The following is a 5,750-nucleotide window of genomic DNA, read 5'->3' on the forward strand; positions in this document are numbered from 1 at the left end:
TTCCCTCTTGCATCACCCTCTCTCCCACACTCCCTATCCCACCCCTCTAGGTGGTCACAAAGCACAGAGGTGATCTCCCTGTGCTATGCAGCAGCTTCCCACTAGCTATCTAATTTACATTTGATAGTGTATATATGTCCCTGCCACTCTCTCACTTCGTCACAGCCCACCCTTCCCCCTCCCCATATCCTCAAGTCCATGCTCGAGTAAGTCGGTGTTTTATTCCCGTCCTACCTCTCATCTCTTCATGACATTTTTTTCCCTTAGAGACCATATATATGTGTTAGCATACGGTATTTGTTTTTCTCCTTCTGACTTACTTCACTCTGTATGACAGACTCCAGGTCCATCCACCTCATTATAAATAACTCAGTGTCATTTCTTTTTATGGCTGAGTAATATTCCATTGTATATATGTGCCACATCTTCTTTATCCATTCATCTGTTGATGGACACTTAGGTTGCTTCCATGTCCTGACTATCGTAAATAGAGCTGCAGTGAACATTTTGGTACATGACTCTTTCTGAATTATCATTTTCTCACGGTCTATGCCCAGTAGTGGGATTGTGGGGTCGTATGGTAGTTCTATTTGTAGTTTTTTAAGGAACCTCCATACTGTTCTCCATAGTGGCTGTATCAATTTACATTCCACCAGCAGTGCAAGAGTGTTCCCTTTTCTCCACACCCTCTCCAGCATTTCTTGTTTCTAGAGTTTTTGATGATGGCCAATCTGACCGGTGTGAGATGATATCTCATTGTAATTTTGATTTGCATTTCTCTAATGATTAATGATGTTGAGCATTCTTTCATGTGTTTGTTGGCAATCTGTATATCTTCTTTGGAGAAATGTCTATTTAGTTCTGCCCATTTTTGAATTGGGTTGTTTGTTTTTTTTTTGAGCGGCATGAGTTGCTTATAAATTTTGGAGATTAATCCTTTGTCAGTTGCTTCATTTGCAAATATTTTCTCCCATTCTGAGGGTTGTCTTTTGGTCTTCTTTATGGCATCCTTTGCTATGCAAAAGCTTTTAAGTTTCATTAGGTCCCATTTGTTTATTTTTGTTTTTATTTCCATTTCTCTAGGAGATGGGTCAAAAAGGATCTTGCTGTGATTTATATCATAGAGTGTTCTGCCTATGTTTTCCTCTAAGAGTTTGATAGTGTCTGGCCTTACATTTAGGTCTTTAACCCATTTTGAGTTTATTTTTGTGTGTGGTGTTAGGGAGTGTTCTAATTTCATACTTTTACAGGTAGCTGTCCAGTTTTCCCAGCACTACTAATTGAAGAGGCTGTCTTTTCTCCACTGTATATCCTTCCCTCCTTTATCAAAGATAAGGTGACCATATGTGTGTGGGTTTATCTCTGGGCTTTCTATCCTGTTCCATTGATCTATATTTCTGTTTTTGTGCCAGTACCATACTGTCTTGATCACTGTGGCCTTGTAGTATAGTCTGAAGTCAGGGAGCCTGATTCCTCCAGCTCCATTTTTCGTTCTCATGATTGCTTTGGCCATTCGGGGTCTTTTGTGTTTCCATACTAATTGTGAAATTCTTTGTTGTAGTTCTGTAAAAAATGCCAGTGGTAATTTGATAGGGATTGCATTGAATCTGTAGGTTGCTTTGGGTAGTAGAGTCATTTTCACTATGTTGATTCTTCCAATCCAAGAACATGGTATATCTCTCCACCTATTTGTATAATATTCCATTTCTTTCATCAGTGTCTTATAGTTTTCTGCATACAAGTCTTTTGTCTCCTTAGGTAGGTTTATTCCTAGATATTTTATTCTTTTTGTTGCAATGGCAAATGGGAGTGTTTTCTTAATTTCACTCTCAGATTTTTCATCATTAGTGTATAAGAATGCGAGAGATTTCTGTGCATTAATTTTGTATCCTGCTACTTTACCAAATTCATTGATTAGCTCTAGCAGGTTTCTGGTAGCATCCTTAGGATTCTCTATGTATAGTATCATGTCATCTGCAAACAGTGACAGCTTTACTTCTTCTTTTCCTATTTGGATTCCTTTTTTTTTTCTCTGATTGCTGTGGCTAAAACTTCCAAAACTAGGTTGAATTAGACTGGTGAGAGTGGGCAACCTTGTCTTGTTCCTGATCTTAGTGGAAATGGTTTCAGTTTTTCACCATTGAGAACAATGCTGGCTGTGGATTTGTCATATATAGCTTTTATTATGTTGAGGAAAGTTCCCTCTATGCCTACTTACTGCAGGGTTTTTATCATAAATGGGTGTTGAATTTTGTCAAAAGCTTTCTCTGCATCTATTGAGATGATCATATGGTTTTTCTCCTTCAGTTTGTTGATATGGTGTATCAAGATGATAGATTTGGGTATATTGAAGAATCCTTGCATTCCTGGAAGAAACCCCACTTGATCATGGTGTATGATCCTTTTCATGTGCTGTTGGGTTCTGTTTGCTAGTATTTGGTTGAGAATTTTTTTTTTAACATCTTTATTGGAGTATAATTGTTTTACAATAGTGTGTTAGTTTTTCCTTTACAACAAACTGAATCAGTTATACATATACATATGTTCCCATATCTCGTCCCTCTTGCATCACCCTCTCTCCCACCCTCCCTATCCCACCCCTCTAGGTGGTCACAAAGCACAGAGGTGATCTCCCTGTGCTATGCAGCAGCTTCCCACTAGCTATCTAATTTACATTTGATAGTGTATATATGTCCCTGCCACTCTCTCACTTCGTCACAGCCCACCCTTCCCCCTCCCCATATCCTCAACTCCATGCTTCAGTAAGTCTTTTATTCCCGTCCTACCTCTCATCTCTTCATGACATTTTTTTCCCTTAGAGACCATATATATGTGTTAGCATATGGTATTTGTTTTTCTCCTTCTGACTTACTTCACTCTGTATGACAGACTCCAGTTCCATCCACCTCATTATAAATAACTCAGTTTCATTTCTTTTTATGGCTGAGTAATATTCCATTGTATATATGTGCCCCATCTTCTTTATCCATTCATCTGTTGATGGACACTTAGGTTGCTTCCATGTCCTGACTATCGTAAATAGAGCCGCAATGAACATTTTGGTACATGACTCTTTCTGAATTATCATTTTCTCAGGGTATTTGCCCAGTAGTGGGATTGTGGGGTCGTATGGTAGTTCTATTTGTAGTTTTTTAAGGAACCTCCATACTGTTCCCCATAGTGGCTGTATCAATTTACATTCCCACCAGCAGTGCAAGAGTGTTCCCTTTTCTCCACACCCTCTCCAGCATTTCTTGTTTCTAGAGTTTTTGATGATGGCCAATCTGACCGGTGTGAGATGATATCTCATTGTAGTTTTGATTTGCATTTCTCTAATGATTAATGATGTTGAGCAGTCTTTCATGTGTTTGTTGGCAATCTGTATATCTTCTTTGGAGAAATGTCTATTTAGTTCTGCCCATTTTTGGATTGGGTTGTTTGTTTTTTTATTGAGCGGCCTGAGTTGCTTATAAATTTTGGAGATTAATCCTTTGTCAGTTGCTTCATTTGCAAATATTTTCTCCCATTCTGAGGGTTGTCTTTTGGTCTTCTTTATGGCATCCTTTGCTATGCAAAAGCTTTTAAGTTTCATTAGGTCCCATTTGTTTATTTTTGTTTTTATTTCCATTTTTCTAGGAGATGGGTCAAAAAGGATCTTGCTGTGATTTATATCATAGAGTGTTCTGCCTATGTTTTCCTCTAAGAGTTTGATAGTGTCTGGCCTTACATTTAGGTCTTTAACCCATTTTGAGTTTGTTTTTGTGTGTGGTGTTAGGGAGTGTTCTAATTTCATACTTTTACCGGTAGCTGTCCAGTTTTCCCAGCACCACTAATTGAAGAGGCTGTCTTTTCTCCACTGTATATCCTTCCCTCCTTTATCAAAGATAAGGTGACCATATGTGTGTGGGTTTATCTCTGGGCTTTCTATCCTGTTCCATTGATCTATATTTCTGTTTTTGTGCCAGTACCATACTGTCTTGATGACTGTGGCCTTGTAGTATAGTCTGAAGTCAGGGAGCCTGATTCCTCCAGCTCCATTTTTCGTTCTCAAGATTGCTTTGGCTCTTCGGGGTCTTTTGTGTTTCCATACAAATTGTGAAATTCTTTGGTCTAGTTCTGTAAAAAATGCCAGTGGTAATTTGATAGGGATTGCATTGAATCTGTAGGTTGCTTTGGGTAGTAGAGTCATTTTCACTATGTTGATTCTTCCAATCCAAGAACATGGTATATCTCTCCACCTATTTGTATAATATTCCATTTCTTTCATCAGTGTCTTATAGTTTTCTGCATACAAGTCTTTTGTCTCCTTAGGTAGGTTTATTCCTAGATATTTTATTCTTTCTGTTGCAGTGGTAAATGGGAGTGTTTTCTTAATTTCACACTCAGTATTTTCATCATTCGTGTATAAGAATGCCAGAGATTTCTGTGCATTAATTTTGTATCCTGCTACTTTACCAAATTCATTGATTAGCTCTAGTAGGTTTCTGGTAGCATCCTTAATATTCTCTATGTATAGTATCATGTCATCTGCAAACAGTGACAGCTTTACTTCTTCTTTTCCTATTTGGATTCCTTTTTTTTTTCTCTGATTGCTGTGGCTAGAACTTCCAAAACTAGGTTGAATAAGAGTGGTGAGAGTGGGCAACCTTGTCTTGTTCCTGATCTTAGTGGAAATGGTTTCAGTTTTTCACCATTGAGAACAATGCTGGCTTTGGATTTGTCATATATGGCTTTTATTATGTTGAGGAAAGTTCCCTCTATGCCTACTTACTGCAGGGTTTTTATCATAAATGGGTGTTGAATTTTGTCAAAAGCTTTCTCTGCATCTATGGAGATGATTATATGGTTTTTCTCCTTCATTTGGTTGATATGGTGTATCAGGTTGATTGATTTGCGTGTATTGAAGAATCCTTGCATTCCTGGAAGAAACCCCACTTGATCATGTTGTATGATCCTTTTAATGTGCTGTTGGATTCTGTTTGCTAGTATTTTGTTGAGGATTTTTGCATGTATGTTCATCAGTGATATTGGCCTGTAGTTTTCTTTCTTTGTGACGTCTTTGTCTGGTTTTGGTATCAGGGTGATGGTGGCCTCATAGAATGAGTTTGGGAGTGTTCTTCCCTCTGCTATCTTTTGGAAGAGTTTGAGAAGGATAGGTGTTAGCTCTTCTCTAAATGTTTGATAGAATTCGCCTGTAAAGCCATCTGGTCCTGGGCTTTTGTTTGTTGGAAGATTTTGAATCACAGTTTCAATTTCAGTGCTTGTGATTGGTCTGTTCATATTTTCTATTTCTTCCTCGTTCGTTCTCGGCAGTTTGTGCATTTCTAAGAATTTGCCCATTTCTTCCAGGTTGTCCATTTTATTGGCATAGAGTTGCTTGTAGTAATCTCTAATAATCTTTTGTATTTCTGCAGTGTCAGTTTGTACATCTCCTTTTTCATTTCTAATTCTATTCATTTGAATCTTCTCCCTCATTTTCTTGATGAGTCTGGCTAATGGTTTATCAATTTTATTTATCTTCTCAAAGAACCAGCTTTAAGTTTCATTGATCTTTACTATTGTTTCCTTCATTTCTTTTTCATTTATTTCTGATCTGATCTTTATGTATACTTTCCTTTTGCTAAATTTGGGGTTTTTTTGTTCTTCCTTCTCTAATTGCTTTAGGTGCAAAGTTAAGTTGTTTATTCGAGATGTTTCCTGTTTCTTAAGGTATGATTGTATTGCTATAAACTTCCCTCTTAGAACTGCTT

This window comes from Kogia breviceps, chromosome 3 (genome assembly GCF_026419965.1).
Source record: "Kogia breviceps isolate mKogBre1 chromosome 3, mKogBre1 haplotype 1, whole genome shotgun sequence".
NCBI classification, from domain to species: Eukaryota; Metazoa; Chordata; class Mammalia; order Artiodactyla; family Physeteridae; genus Kogia; species Kogia breviceps.